Below are 17,105 nucleotides of genomic sequence, written 5' to 3'. Positions count from 1 at the left end.
CCAAATCCCACTACCACATCATCCACATTCCGAGAGTCACCACTGACCAGTAATTTAAGTGGACCAGCCGCATTAATACTGTGGGATGATGCTCAGGTCAGAATTTAGGAAATCTGGCAACTCTTGATGTTCCAAAGCCTGGCATCACCTACAAACCAGAAATGTGAAGAATATGTGGAGCTCCAACAATTCTCAAGCTCAAAATCATTCTAGAAATAAAAATGCACTCTGCTTGATCTGCACTCTATTCAATGTCTTAAACACTCCCTTGGTCTACAAACAGTGCACAATGACAAGTGCAAGATGTTCTGCTGCACCTCACCAAGACTTCTTCTGTTGCATCTTCCAGATCGGTGACCCCTACCACATGGAGCAAGTGCAGCAGGTTCATGGGAAACTTGCAGGGATAGCGTTCACACCTACAAACCATCTGAAACACAGTGCTTCAAGAAGTCACTCACTACCACAGCCTTTTACAGGCAAGTAGCAATGAGCAACAATTGCTTCCCTTCATTTTCAGTGACACCCACATCCACGAATACATCAAAAATGCATTTTTCACTCATGCTGCAGTTTATATTTTCATCTGCTACCTTACTGATTTCCTCAAACACAACAGTCTCGTCAATAGTTACTCCATTTGTGAAGCTATAGTGATGGTAATGGTTTCTCATGGAATGCTCAGCCATCGCAATCCATTCACAAGAACTAATCTCCTCATTTCCAGTGTAATAGGGTTGAGGTCCATTGATCATTAGAAATACTACCCTATATAACAATTTAAAATTATACAGCCAGTGTGACTCCCGACGTGTCAACAGACCCAAGCTCCCTGACTAACAGTCATGCAGTTTCCACAAGGAAGTAGGCATGGAGGCGAAGGCAGCGGAAGAAATGCTCGAATTAATGAGTTCAACACGTGGCGAGACATTGAGCATTTCTTCCGCCGCCTTCGCCTCCATGCCTACTTCTTCAACCAGGATTCTCGCCCATCCTCTGACGACCCCTTCTCCCACCTCCAACACACCCCATCCACCTGGACACCCCGTGCTGGCCTCTTACCCGTCCTCGATCTCTTCATAGCCAACTGCCACCGCGACATTGACCGCCTCAAACTGTCCACCCCTCTTACCCACTCCAACCCTCGCAACGTGCAGCCCTCCACTCCTTCCGCTCCAACCCCAACATCACCATCAAACCGACAGACAGGGAGGCGCGGTGGTAGTTTGGTGCACCGATCGTTACACTGCTGAGGCTAAACGCCAGCTTGCGGACACCTCCTCCTACTGCCCCCTTGACCATGACCCCACCTCCCACCACCAAACCATCATCTCCCAGACCATCCATAACCTCTTCACCTCAGGGGATCTTCCATCCACCGCCTCCAACCTCATAGTCCCACAACCCCGCACCGCCCATTTCTACCTCCTGCCCAAAATCCACAAACCTGACTGCCCCGGCCGACCCATTGTCTCAGCCTGCTCCTGCCCCACCAAACTCATTTCTGCATACCTCGACACGGTCCTGTCCCCCTTAGTCCAAGAACTCCCCACCTACGTTCGGGACATCACCCATCCCCTCCACCTCCTCCATGATTTTCGCTCCCCCAGCCCCCAACGCCTTATCTTCACCGTCGATGTCCAGTCCCTATACACCTCCATCCCCCATCACAAAGGCCTCAAAGCCCTCTGCTTCTTCCTTTCCCGCCGAACCAACCGGTACCCTTCCACTGACACCCTCCTTCGACTGACTGAACTGGTCCTCACCCTGAACAACTTCTCTTTCCAATCCTCCCACTTCCTCCAAACCAAAGGAGTAGCCATGGGCACCCACATGGGCCCCAGCTATGCCTGCCTCTTCGTTGGATATGTGGAACAGTCCATCTTCCGCAGCTACACTGGCACCACCCCCCACCTTTTCCTCCGCTACATCAATGACTGTATCAGCGCTACCTTCGTGCTCCCACGAGGGCGTTGAACAGTTCATCCACTTTACTAACACCTTCCATCCCAAACTCAAATTTACCTGGACCATCTCAGACTCCTCCCTCCCCTTCCTAGACCTCTCCATTTCTATCTCGGACGACCGACTCAACACGGACGTTTACTATAAACCGATTAACTCCCACAGCTGCCTAGATTACACCTCCTCCCACCCTGCCCCCTGTAAAAATGCCATCCCAAATTCCCAATTCCTTCACCGCCTCTGCTCCCAGGAGGACCAATTCCAATACCGAACAACACAGATGGCCTCCTTCTTCAAAGACCGCAATTTCCCCTCAGATGTGTTTGAAGATGCTTTCCACTGCATCTCCTCCACTTCCCGCTCCTCCGCCCTTGAACCCTGCCCCTCCAATCACCACCAGAACAGAACCCCACCAACCTCCAGATACATCGTATCATCCTTCGTCATTTCCGCCACCTCCAAACAGACTCCACCACCAAAGATATATTTCCCTCCCCACCCCTATCAGCGTTCCGGAAAGACCACTCCCTCCACGACTCCCTCGTCAGATCCACACCCCCCACCAACCCAACCTCCACTCCCGGCACCTTCCCCTGCAACCGCAAGAAATGCAAAACTTGCGCACACACCTCCCCCCTCACTTCCCTCCAAGGCCCCAAGGGATCCTTCCATATCCGTCACAAATTCACCTGCACCTCCACACACACCATTTACTGCACCTGATGTGGCCTCCTCTGTATTGGGGAGACAGGCCGCCTACTTGCGGAACGTTTCAGAGGACACCCCTGGGCCACCCGCACCAACCAACCCAACCGGCCCGTGGCTGAACACTTTAACTCCCTCTCCAACTCCGCCAAGGACATGCAGGTCCTTGGCCTCCTCCATCACCAGACCATGGCAACACGACGCCTGGAGGAAGAGCGCCACATCTTCCGCCTCGAAACCATCCAACCACAAGGGATGAATGCAGATTTCTCCAGCTTTCTCATTTCCCCTTCCCCCATCTTTTCTCAGTCCCAACCCTCGGACTCAGCACTGCCTTCTTGACCTGCAATCTTCTTCCCGACCTCTCCGCCCCCGCCCCCTCTCCAGCCTATCACCCTCACCTTAATCTCCTTCCACCTATTGTATTCCCAACACCCCTCCGCCAAGTCCCTCCTCCCTACCTTTTATCTTAGCCTGCTTGAAGAAGGGCTTATGCCCGAAACGTCGATTCTCCTGTTCCTTTGATGCTGTCTGACCTGCTGTGCTTTTCCAGCAACACATTTTTAAGCTCTGATCTCCAGCATCTGCAGTCCTCACTTTCTCCTATTATAAACCTTGGAAAAGCTCAGGTCAGGCAGCATCCAAGGAGCAGGAGAGTCGACGTTTCGAGCATGAGCTCTTCATCACATATGATGAAGAAGAGCTCATGCTCGAAACGTTGACTCTCCTATTCCTCGAGTGCTGCCTGACTGGCTGTGCCTTTCCAGTGCTACATTTTTGACTCTGACCTCCAGCATCTGCAGTCCTCACTTTCTCCTATTACAACCCTTGTTATAACTTTAAAATTAAAACTTTCAGTTAATAGCCAAATGACTGACACAAGAGTTTACATTTTAAAACCTTTACCGTAACAAGTGACTAAAACATCTTTTTAGGTAACTTATACTTGAACAGCTTCACCTCCTCCCATCTTATTCTAAGCCCACCTGGGAAAACACACTTCACTGGTAAACTTACATGGCCCTTTATACAGACATTCAATTTTCCCAGAATCAATCCAAAAGAATTTTTAGATCCCAATGGCTTATTTCTTTTTTCAACCAAGTAAGTTAGAATCTGAGAAAAGACTTCCAATGTGGCCCCCACTCAAATGTCTCCATCTTACGCAAGTTAGCTGACTCCTCTAGCTTCATTTTGAACTCCTCATTGGCTTGGCCTTTTCTGTCCGAGCACACGTTACCATATGCATTCTTGTGCAGCGAACCATATGTCTTGGCCTCTAGCTGTTCCCTTTCTCCTCGATCTAGGCATACTAAAAGCAGTGATGTTCTAAGAATGCCTGTAATCTCAGTTTTGCCAAGTAGGGCAGACAAGCAGGAGGCTGGGAGAACACAGCAAGCCAGGCAGCATCAGGAGATGGAGAGGTCAACATTTCGGGTGTAACCCTTCTTCAGGACTGAGGGTAGGTGTAGGGGGAGCAGCAGATAAAGGGGGGTGGTAGGGGCAGTGTGGTGAAGTGGGGATAGGTGAAGACAGGCAGAGGGTAGAACCTGGTTGGTCAATGGGAGGAATGAATCCGATAGGTGGCTGGGAAGAGTGGAAGGGAAAGGGAAGAGCTGGGAAGGGAGTCGGACAAAAGAAAGTTATTTGAAATTGGAGAACTCAATGTTGAGTCCTTCGAGCTGTAGACTGCCCAGGTGGAAGATGAGTCCTCCAATTTGCAGTTTGGTTTGTTTTTTTTTGCAATGGAGGAGGTCAAGGATGGTCATGTTGGAAAGGAAATGGGAAGGGGAATTAAAATGGGCGGTGACTGGGAGGTCCGGTCGGCCGCTGTGAGCCCGGCTAGGGTACTCAGCAAACCGCTCACTAAGATTATGCTTGGTCTCCCTAACGAAAGAAGTGGAGGGGCAGAAGCAGCCACTCATATGGGCCTTTATATAAGATTTGCTGTCCTTGAAAGCCCAACTCTCTTTCATATTGGAACTAGATAGTTCAAAGCATAACAATTTACATTGCAACAATCACAACTCTTTCCTCGAATGCTGGAGAATTTCACTTTCCACTGCTAACACACTAGATGCTCCCAAATCTTTAAGCACCTTCTTCAAAGTAAAACTATCCAAGTCTTCCTTTGATATCAATCAAACTTCCCAGGCCCACTATCAGGCACGCTTTGAGCCCAGGCACATGACCTCCTTCATTTTATTTCCCAAAAAACATAAAAATCTTATAAACCTCATAACTGTAACAATACTAGCAGTAGCACAGAGCCACTGATCTTAATCTCTGCAAACAGGCTACAGTTAAGATGAAAATTTCTTGCATTCGATGGTAAGTATCATAAGCAGATTGAGTTGTAATATTTCCTAACCACACCATATTTGGCATTAATCCGCAAAACTACATAGAGTTTCATGATCAGACACCACAAGACAAATTTTAAACTGAAGAAACATCATTGGTTTAGCTAGGAATGTTGCTGTCTTTTAGCGTTGGGGTTCAACCACAAACAGCAAACACTCTATTAGCCTTGTGCTATTCACAGCTCAGGTGCCATAATGTTGATACTTGGTGCAAAAATTGGAAATACTCCATTCCTAAGCACTGACTTCTTTCACCTTGGTGAAGGACAAACATTCAGAGACATTCTGTAAATAAACAGTCATAACTAAAATAGATGAACCAAGACTTATGGGGAAAAAATAAACATGAATAGTTGAAAAAAAACCTAAGCTAAACAGACAAAGTTTCAAATGGCCATAGTACTTAAGTTATTTATATTCTGAAGATAGAGCAGAAAATATAGTACACATGGAACAAGATGAAACGATCGTTGCTGTGGATCTCTTGCAATTTGTTTTTGTGACTTCCGAAAATTTGTTGATATGTAATGACAGTTGTTTTTGACAATTTGTTCAACGTTTTGCTCAAATTTCATTTTAATCTCCAAACGTTTGCCAATGGGCTACAAGCCAAGAGGTTGATACACTCAAGATGATTCCCACAAGCCCATCATTAGGCAACTCCATATATTTAGTTCAACAGTACATGTGCTATAAACACTGAACTGGATTCTCAACATTCTTTGCCCCCACCCCAACAAATGATCTACAAATTGAAATTAAATCAAAAATGAAAAGTCTTAGCTTCTACTAAACAGTTCCTCTGCCCAAGTTGACCAAAGTCATACTTCAGCAACATGATCCCCTAATTTTCTATGCCTTTCATCAAACTTTACATTTTCAGTTTCCTTCAGAAACTTTAATTATTAAATAGGCACTGAAATGCAGTGAAAACATTTATTCAATGTAGGTCCCCTATAATCAGAAACAGGGGAAGTCATCATGGAGAACAAGGAGTTGGCACACCAATTATATGCAGATCTTGGTTTAGTCTTCATAAAGGACATAAATAAATCTTAACATGTTGGGAACAAATGGTCATGTGAGAGGGAGGAATTGAAGGAAATCAGTATTAATTGAGAAATGGTGTTGGGAAAATTGATGGGATTTAAAGGTCAAGAAATCCCCAAGACCCAATAATCTACATTCCAGGGTACTGAAGGAAGTTACCCCAGAAATGGTAGCTGCATTGGTCATCTTTGAAGATTCTACAGACTGTGGAACAGTTACTATGGATTGGAGGATAGCTAATGTAATCCCTCTATGTAAAAAAATAGGTAGTGAGAAAATAGGGAATCATAGACTGGTTAGCCGGACATTAGCATTAGGAAAAATGCTGGAGTCCATTGTTTAAGATTTAATATTAGAGTATTAGAATAACACTGACAAGATCAGATTCCAGCTATTCGCCATAGATTAATAATTTAAATGAAGGAATTAAATGCAACCTCTCCAAGTTAGCAATCAACATAAACTTGGGTGGGAGGGCGAACTGTGTGGAGGATGCAGAAATACTTCTGTGCAGTTTGAATAAATTGAGCAAGTGGATAAACGCATGGTAAATGAAGTACAGTGTAGGTAAATACGAGGCTATTCACTTTGATAGTAAAAGCAGGACAATGGATTGTTATCTGAATGGTGATGGATTGGGAAAAGGAGGCGCAACAAGATCCATGTGTCCTTGTACATCAGTCATAGTAGAAAGCATGCAGAGGCAACAGGCAGTCAAGAAGGGAAATGGTATGTTGAACTTCATAGTGTGGGATTTGACTGGAGCAGAGAGGTATTTCTGTGATTGTACAGGGCGATGCTGAGACCACAGCTGAAATATTGTGTGTAGTTTTGTTCTCCTTATCTGAGGAAAGATGTTCTGCTATGGAAAGAGTGCAAGGAAGAGACTGATTGTAGGACTTACATAGAAAGAGAGATTGGATTTCTTTGTACTATATATATGGGAGTTTTGAAGAATGAGGGGAGTTCTCATAGAAATCTATAAAATGTTAATAGGACTAGACAGGAGAATAGCAGGAAGAATGTTCCCATTGACAGGAGGGTCCAGAAACATTGGTCACAGTCTGAGAAAATGGGGCAGGCCCTGCAGAACGGAGATGGGGAGAAATTTCTTCACCCAGAGAATGGTGAGCCTGGGGAATTCCCTGCCACAGAATGTGGTTGAGGCCTAAACATTGAAAGGTGACAATGAGTTAGATATAGTTCTTAGGGACAATGGGATCAAAAGGTATGAGGTAAAAGTGGGAACAAGGTACAGAGTTGGACGATCAGCAATGATCATACTGAACAGCAAATCAGGCTTGAAAGTCTGAATAGCTTATTCCTGCTCCTATTTTGATACTTCCTGTTCTGGATCGAGGGCTGACACAGCTAGTTGTGTGTGCAAGCCCATGATATGACAAAACTTTAAATTCCAGATGTCGTTTTTTGAATTCAAATTGTACCATAGTCCATGGCAGGATTCAATGCCATTTATCCAGGTCATTACCTGGGGTCTGCAGATTAACAGTCGAGAGTGTGGTGCTGGAAAAGCATAGTAGGTGAGACATTGTCCGAGGAGCAGGACAATAGACATTTTGGGCAAGAGCCCATCATCAGCCCTTCCTGGTGAAGAGCACTTGCCCAAAACATCGATTCGCCTGCTTCTCGGATGCTGCCTGACCTGCCGTGCTTTTCCAGCACCACACTCTCGACTCTGGTCCCCAACGTCAGCAGTCTTCACTTTTTCCCAGATTAATAGTCTGACAGTAAGACCACTCGGCCATCATCTCCCCACATCTTAATACTCTGTGCAATGGTTCTGAGCTTCCAATGCTTGAACCTTCCAAAAGGTTCAAATTCAAAGGCTGATATCAGAAATGACGTCTGTTGCCAGCAAATGAGTTGGGCCTGGATCAGATGCAGTCTGAGGGTTGCAGTGAGTGGCTGTCAGTGGGTTAACAGTGAAGCCTCAACAGTAGTTTTGGGGAAACATGCGAAGGGAAGAAGCCAGATTTAATTGTTGCATCAACAAGTATGTTCTCTGATATGCGATACTGTAAAATGCTGCTACTAACATTCTTGCATTCTTTTGCCTTCTTATAAAAATGATTATTTTTTTTAAAATGTGACAACATTGACAACTGCTTCATTGGAGTCCTTATGATATTAATTATTTGTCAGGCAAAGTGATTGGAATGCAATCAGGTACAATCACAAACATTCTATTCTGCAAAGCGACTTACATAAACAGTGTTTTCTAACCACATGAGTTCTCCAAAAAAAACCTTACCAACTGTAGTAGAATTTCAGGATTCTGTTGACTATATAAGTGATTGTTTTATATTTAAAATAATGGCTGCATAAACAAAGATCAGTACACAACAGCCAGTGCTTTTAAGCTGCTCAGGCTGTGTATCTTTCACACACGTGCACTGCAAACTCTTTAAAGAGCAGCACTACAGGGATAAGTACTATTATGTAAAGTACTCACCCTCTTACACATCCCAGAGCATTTCATTTTTAACATACTTCTAAGAACGGATAATAATTGGTAGTCAAAGGACATCTCCATAAAACCCCACTGACTAATGTTTCACTGAAGTGAAACAGACTAGTGCCAGTAATGTCAGGTAAAATATCCACCTGGAGTATGTCCACTAGTCAGAGATTAGCCTGTTTACAGCACTGCATGGTGACTAGTGAATGTACTCCACGAGGATCCTGCTGTCAGCAAAGTGTACCCGCGCATTGAAATGTCAGTCTGCAGAGAAGCCCTTAGACTGTGAATCATTCGGTGCCACGGTTTTTATAATGCTCTGGGCCGCAGAAGAGACCAAGTGCATTCCTCAGCGGCATCATTTTTCCCTTAAAGCAGCAGTGCGTTTTATTTTGGGCCTGTCAGCAGGATCACTACAAATGAGGAAGATAAGCTGCATGAAGGAAACCAAATTACACCCCAGCCAAAGAATCCCGAGCAAAGCATGATAAAGGAGATGGATGTTTGTGGAGTTGATGGGGAAACCACAGGATGGGCTTGTGCGGCGCTGTAACAGGAGGCCCCGGCGATGGGGTGTAACACCATTAAAGTTGCGCTGTGCTCCAGCAGCGATGACTGAATGTGGGACAGGTCGATATTTCCAACTCCAGCCTCGCTACCCACAGAATGGATACATTGAAGGATACAAAGTGTCCCATCTGAGCCTGCGCGACTTCCACTCCTGTCACGTGGGAGGCAACACTTTCCAGGACTCGAAGCGAAAGGAAGGGGAAGATAGATCTCAGTGACTGAGAGAAACTGGGACTTACTGCACTGAGTGCTCCAGGGAAGGTCCAGCCCTCACGGAGTGCTGCTGACAACGTGAAAGTTCCCGGGGAGAGCTGCCCTTGCCCGTTCTCTAAACTCCTCAAGAACTTGTTTCCCCCTTTCTCAGGAATTCGCAGACTTCCTGCACACACTGTAACATCTCAGTTGAAACAAATCCGGCTGTACCTGCGGAGACAGAAGTAAAGTTCCCCGCTTAGGTCATGAACTTTCGTCAGAAGCTGATGCGTTTGCGCAGATTATTCAGTTTTTTTTGTTTTAACTTGTTAATCATTTGCCGAGGCTTCCTTGATTTTAATATATATTATCAGTAAAGATAAGTATTTGTTCCGAACTTCAGGCTGAGTGTTTTGGTGGAGATCAAAATATTCGTTTTCTGATCCAGCAATTTGCCTTCCTGGCCTCGATAGTTAATCAGTATCTTTGTAGGCAAATGTCTTAATGTTGTCTCTTTTTTGAAAGGTTACCGAATTTAAAGCATGCAGAGTTATAAACTTAATTTCCAAAAAGTTACTGCCTAAAAAGAAAAAGTGCTTTTTGGTGAAAATATTTGCTTATAAATCAGAAGTAAACACCAAAGTGTCTGAAATAGCACCCCCACACCTGTCACCGCTATCACCTAGAAGGCCAAGAGCCAGTAGACTCATGGCAACACCATGAATTCACCGACACATTGGATCAGGCCAGACAGATATACAAGCCATTTACCTTGATTGTCTTAACACCTATTCACCTGAGGCAGAGTATATTGGGAAACTATGCAGCTGTTATGACATTGTTGCATAGTGTCCGTTCATCCAATCACCAGACAGGGATGTGCCCAGGGGGGATCTTTTCAGTGGTCAAGGACATTCAGCTTTGGATCTTCAGCCAACCGTCCTCCAAGGTAGACTTCAGGGTATGCAACAACGTAGAGTTTCCGATCAGAAGCTGATAGCCAAGGCTGATACCCACCCATGAGGAAGGCCTCAAGCGTGGTTTTGAGTTCATGTCACTCTACAGGTGACTTTACCACGCTATGCACTCTCACACACTGACAAATGCACACTCTCTTATGCAAACACACACACACAGTCATACAGACCCTCATACACACACTGTCTCTCTCACACACACTCATGCAGACTCTCTCACAGGCATATACTCCCACATACTCAAGTACACACATATATTCCTTCACGTTCACATACTCTCAAGTGCACACATACACACACCCACCCCAACTGTCTGTCTCCCACACACATATAAATCTATGGGGTGAATTTGCATTCAGAGATTCATATTTGCAGATACATTCTATTTTGTTCAAAGACAGTTAGTTGATGTGGCATTTTATAAATTCCTACTTTGGAAATAAAACCAGTCTGACTCCAGATTGAGACACAGACTTTAAACAAGGCCTCACACCTGAGATGTCACCTTTTTATGATAAGTTATCTTGGGGCAGTGACTTGAAAGAAATTTTGGGATTTACATACTAATCGAAACCTGCATCTCCATCCTTACTGATTAAAATTTTAATAGCCATTTAGATTTGTTCAATATATTAGCATAAGTTGTATGACCCTTTGATCTTTTACTTATAAATTCTGTGTCCAATGTATGCTCTCTCATTCACTATTTGAGGAAGGAGCTGGGGCTCTGAACCTTGCAGTTTCAAATAAACCTGTTGGACTATAACTTGATGTAATGTGATTTTTAATTCTATTCAATATAGTTAATGCTGCAGGGTTTTGGATCGAACAAAAGTCAGAGTTTTGGTAGAATTGTTTTTGAGATGGGTTGGCTCAATCAAGAGGGAAATTACAATATCCAAGACTGCCTTTTATAACACCATTTCCTGGGACAGAATCTCATTTCTGTGAATCATGTTGATTAGACTAGATTCCTACAGTATGGAAATAGGCCCTTTGGCCCAACCAGTCCACACCAACCCTCCAAAGAGTAACCCACCCAGACCCATTCCCCTACCCTGTATTTACCCCGACTAATGCACCTAACACGATGGGCAATTTAGCATGACCAATTCACCTGGCCAGCACATCTTTGGACTGTGGGAGAAAACTGGAGCACCCGGAGAAAACCCACGCAGACACGGGGAAAATGTGCAAACTCCACACAGACAGTCGCCCGAGGCTGGAATCGAACCTGGGTCCCTGGCGCTGTGAGGCAGCAGTGCTAACCAATGAGCCACTGTGCTGCCCCAATAAATTACAAATAGCCCCACAACAGACAATTTCAGGTATGGGCATTTTTTTTAACAGATTAGATTAGATTCTCCACAGTATGGATACAGGCCCTTCGGCCCAATAAGTCCACATGGACCCTCCAAAGAGTAACCCACCCAGACCCATTCCCCTACCCTAAATTTACCCCTGATTAATGCACCTAACACGATGGGCAATTTAGCATGGCCAATTCACCTGACCTGCACATCTTTGGATTGTGAGTGGAAACGTACTCGGACATGGGGAGAATGTGCAAACTCCACACAGACAGTCATCCCGAGGCTGGAATTGAACCTGAGTCCCTATACACATTGCTGTGTCAAACCACTGTAAGTAGAAAGAATCTACATGTCAGTTACCATGACGACATAAGAAATGATAGGAAGCCACTGTACGAGGGGATGACATGGAGAACTGTATTTAATGGGGCCACTCGAATCAGAAGGGCCTGACAGTCTGGTCATAACATCAGCACAAGGAGCAGGAACTTTGGGAGCGAGAAGAATAGCCTCCACCTTGGTTCTGCCAGCTGTAATCAGGGTAGTGTCAACTTCTTTACCATTTGTGCTTCCAACGCAGAATTCAAACCAGTGTGAGAACATAGTACTTTTAGACATGTAAGGTTACTCGGGACTTTAGATGGAACGAAGGGTTTCATAGAATTGCACACGTACATCTTGTGTTTCAATGGTAATTAATCACCTCTCACGATCATCCACTTTCCGTTATTAGTGTAAAATAAGTTCCAGTAAGTAAGCATATAAATGAGACACACATGAAAATAGTGCCTAAAAGAAAAGGTTTAGGATTGTAGGTAACATCCATACGTCATTTCCGCCACCTTCAAACAGACCCCACCACCAGGGATATATTTCCCTCCCCACCCTTATCAGCATTCCGGAGAGACCACTCCCTCCGCGACTCCCTCGTCAGGTCCACATCCCCCACCAACCCAATCTCCACTCCCGGCACCTTCCCTTGCAACCGCAAGAAGTGCAAAACTTGCGCCCACACCTCCCCCCTTACCTCCCTCCATGGCCCCAATGGATCATTCCATATCCGTCGCAAATTCACCTGCACCTCCACACACATCATTTACTGTATCCGCTGCACCCGATGTGGTCTCCCCTACATTGGGGAGACAGGCCGCCTACTTGAGGAACATTTCAGGGAACACCTCTGGAACACCCGCACCAATCAACCCAACCGTCCCGTGGCTGAACACTTTAACTCCCCCTCCCACTCCGCCAAGAACATGCAGGTCCTTGGCCTCCTCCATTGCCAGACCCTGACCACACGATGCCTGGAGGAGGAGCGCCACATCTTCCGCCTAGGAACCCACGAACCACACGGGATGAATGTAGATTTCTCCAGCTTCCTCATTTCCCCTCGCCCCACCTTGTCTCAGTCCCAACCCCCGGATTCAGCACCGCCGTCTTGACCTGCAATCTTCTTCCTGACCTCTCCGCCCCCACCCCCTCTCCAGCCTATCACCCTCACTCTCACCTCCTTCCATCTATCGTATTTCCAGTGCCCCTCCCCCAAATTCCCTTCCCCCTACCTTTTATCTCAGCCCGCTTGGCACACCAGCCTCATTCCTGAAGAAGGGCTTATGCCCGAAACGTCGATTCTCCTGCTCCTCAGATGCTGCCTGGCCTGCTGTGTTTTTCCAGCACCACATTTTTCAACTCTGATCTCCAGCATCTGCAGTCCTCACTTTCTCCTAACATTCATAACCCATCTACGCAAGAAGAGAGGGAGGCAGAAATGGAGAAACTCTAGGCCACATATCTTGACATCTGTTAGGCTGTTGGAATTGATCATTAAAGAGGTTGTACATGAATATTTAGAAAAACTGAAAGTAAGCAGGATGAGTCAGCATAGTTTTGTGAAAGGGATTAACTACTTTGAAGGAATAATAAATGCTGTGGTCAAAGATGAACCTGCAGATGGATTTGGATTTCCAGAACGTATGTATGATTATACAGTATGGAAGAGGCCCCCCTGCTCATCGAGTCTGTACCATAAAAACAACATATACTCACAACCTACACTTGGCTGATTTTCTTGCACTGGACCCATAGCCTTGAATATTATGACACTTCAAGTGTTCACCCAAGTACTTTTTAAAGGTTTTGGGGTTACCCACCTCAACTCATCTCCGGAACTGCATTCAAGACCTCACCATCCTCCAGGTGAAATAATTTTCCTTATATCCTCTCTAACCCTCCTACATTTCACTTTAAACCTGTGCCCTCTTGCTTTTGACCTTCGACTAAAAGGAACAACAGCTGCTTTCTATTCACCTTGTCCGTGATCCCCAATCTTATGCAACTTTATCAGGTCTCCCCTCAACCTTCTCTACTCCAAATGAAAAAACCCAAGCATTTCCAGCCTCCCAAGTGCTGTAGCGAAAGTCATTATAGAAAATTAAAAGCTCACAGTAGGAACACAGGAGCAGAAGTAGGGCATTCAGCCCCTTGAGCCTGCTCTGCCTTTTGACACATTCATGGTTGATTTAATCTTGTCTTCAATTCTAGTTTCCTGCCTGCACCTCTTTAACCTGTTACTAATTAAAAATATGTCTATTTCCTCCTTAAATTTCAGTGTGCTGGTCTCCATTACACTCTGGGGTGGAGAATTCTTTATCATTTCCAACTCATCTGTTAAATCTGCCAACCCCTTCACCTAAATCTATGATTTCCTGTTCCAGATTGCCCCACAAGGGGAAACTTGTGTCCAGATTGTCAATCCCCTTTTCTTCTAAACTCTTGATTACAGGCTTAAATTGCTCAATCTGTCTTCTTAAGAGATGCTTACCATTTCTGAGATTAATCTAGTGAAGGAACACTTTGTATGCTGTTTGCAGAATGGTCTCCTTATTTGAGGAAGGAAGTAAGTATGATTGAGAGGCAGTTTAGAAAGATGTTGGTTGGCTTAGTTGGCTGGAGGGCTGCCTTGTGATGTAGGATGACCCTAATAATGTGGGTTCAATTCTGAATGCAACTGCATTCACCGTGTAGGATTTTCACCCCTCCCTTCACCTGAAGCACAGGGACCCTCAGGTTAAGCTACCACCAGTTGTTTGTCTCTAATAAGAGAGGAGTTCTGTGGTCTGCTGGGACCATGGTGACTTCACCTATTTTTACCACTATTAGATTGCTACCTGGAAGGAAAGGTCTAACTTATGAGGAAGCATTTCACAAACTGGGTTTGTTTCTACTGAAATTAGAAAGAATGTTATGAAGTGCATAAGATCCTGAATGGTCTTGATAAGGTGGATATGAAAAGGATGTTTTCTCTTGTAGGAGAGTTCAGAACTAGGAGCAGTGCTGTAAAGTTAGAAGTTGTTCTTTTCGGACAGATGATGAGATTCTTGTTTTCTGAGAGTTGCACAACTTTGGAACACTATACCTTAAAAAGTGGTGGATCTATTTAACAGATCAATTGGGGGAGATTGGAACATGAAATTCAAAACATAAGCAGATCAGCATGATATTATTGAAAGACAGAGCAGACCTGAGGTCAATTGGCTACTTCTGCTATTTATAGAAAGAATCTGTTCTGCCACTCAGTAAGATCATGGCTGATCTAATTGTGGCTTTCATGCCACTTCTGATGATTTCTCATCCGCAAGTATGATGTCAAAACATGAAGTGATTACTTTTGCTTCCCACAGCTGCTGCCAGACCTGGTATTTCCAGTAATTTCTGCTTTTATTTCATATTTCACACTTCACTGTAAAATGAGATCTACATTCCTGTGAGTAAACAGTATCAGGTTTCAAGGAATTAAACTCAGAGGATGGTAAGCAAGGACTTAGGAGAGCCCGACTGACCTAAGCTCCAAATCCATATGATCTGATGTCACTATCAGCAACTGAGCATGTGCAAGAGAGCTTCTACTCAGAGTAAAAGTATAATGTTGCTGTTATTCAAACATTAGCTTCCGGAAGGGAGAATTTTCTTGCTTGCTTCATGTTGTAAAATTGTAAATGCACTGTTTATAAACAGAGTTACCATTTTGATACACAAGATATGGATAAGAAATGCCTCTTGTTTTGCAGAAATCAAACCCATCAAACCATTTCCTGAAGAAGGGCTTATGCCCAAAACGTCGATTCTCCTGTTCCCTGGATGCTGCCTGACCTGCTGCGCTTTTCCAGCAACACATTTTCAGCTCTGATCTCCAGCATCTGCAGACCTCACTTTCTCCTCAAACCCATGCCTATCCTTGTATTTATGACGTCCTGTGAATGACAATCTGCTATCTGCTGGGGTTTCAGTTCCTGCTAATACCAAAAGTCCTTCAGTAGTAGATGCCATTGCTGTGACAGAATAAATTTAATAAGTTTTGTATGTAAGTGTTTTATTTTATGTACACCATAAAATCATCTAAAATCCAAAAGATAGGTGAAAGCTAAGAACAAAACTTCATCTGGCAAGTGAGGTCACCTTGACTTCTGTCACTGGAAATGAAATTCTAAAAACAAATTTGTACAAAGCAGTTATCCTCTCAACAACAGTAAAATGCAGGATATCAAATAATACTGTGGCATTTACAATAAACCAATTTATGCAATGCATGAATCATCATTGACTGACTAGGAATAATTTGCAGCTCTTGAAATAAGCCGCTTCCATTCTGTTGTTTGCTATCTAGTTTAAAAGAAGAAAATATTCGTTCTTCTTCATTAAGGCTCCATGAAACTTGGATACAGAGTTTTAGATCTCTCTTTCCCAGCACAGACAACACATTGCTAAAAATGGGAGTTTGCAAGTCGAGTTCTGTTGAACTGGCTGATCTCAGTTGGGGCAATATTAATGATGCTGCCACAAACCTCATTGCCCCAGGGCTAGTGAGGGGAAACATCAACTAATGATCTTGGTCACAATCAGTGAATGATATATCTGTGCAGACTGTGCGACAGTTTTTGAATGAAGATAGTGGTTCAGCTTTATGATGCAATAATAAAATAGATTTCTAAATCAATCAGCTCTCATCCAGAGAATGTTACTTAGGTCAGGTACTGTGCGGACACTTCTACAGATCAAATTATGTCCCCAAGAGTCATTGTTTAAGCAGTGTATAACATTAATGGAATCATACAGCCCAGAAGAGGCCATTCAGTCCTTCAAGTCTGCACATACAAAAAATTATTCTAAATCTAGTTTAGTCCCATCTTCCAGCACTTGGTCCATAACCTTCAATGTTTCTACATTTCAAATGCTCTTTCAAATACATTTTAAAGGTTGTGAGGTTTCCCACTCCAGCTCCAATCCCAAACAGTGCACTCCAGATTCCCACTGCCCTTTGAGCGAGAAATGTTTCCTCGTATATCCTTTAAATCTTCTGCCTTTCACATTAAAATTATGCCCATTGCCATCTTTTAATGTTTTTGAAAGAAACCAAAAACTCCCATCAGCTCCTTACCAAGATATCCTTCAATTTTCCACTGCAACTCTTGAAGTTATAACTTTATTTAAACTT

The 17,105-nt window shown here is 44.2% G+C and overlaps 1 protein-coding gene across 2 annotated transcripts in view; it reads right to left on the bottom strand.

The window, feature by feature from the left end:
- Nucleotides 1-9,592, bottom strand: part of mgmt (O-6-methylguanine-DNA methyltransferase) — a 422,264-nt gene extending 412,672 nt beyond the window's left edge. For both annotated transcript variants that reach the window (XM_087998971.1, XM_087998970.1), the window contains exon 1: nt 9,372-9,592. The gene's annotated coding sequence lies outside the window, so the exon portion shown is untranslated. The remainder of the gene's footprint in view (nt 1-9,371) is intronic.
- Between the last annotated feature and the right edge of the window lie 7,513 nt (nt 9,593-17,105).

This window comes from Chiloscyllium plagiosum, unplaced genomic scaffold (assembly GCF_037043375.1).
Source record: "Chiloscyllium plagiosum isolate Xiang-an unplaced genomic scaffold, Cpla_swu_hap1 HiC_scaffold_22, whole genome shotgun sequence".
NCBI classification, from domain to species: domain Eukaryota; kingdom Metazoa; phylum Chordata; class Chondrichthyes; order Orectolobiformes; family Hemiscylliidae; genus Chiloscyllium; species Chiloscyllium plagiosum.
Note: the sequence above shows the minus strand (reverse complement) of the source record. Positions and strands in the feature narration are given on the sequence as shown.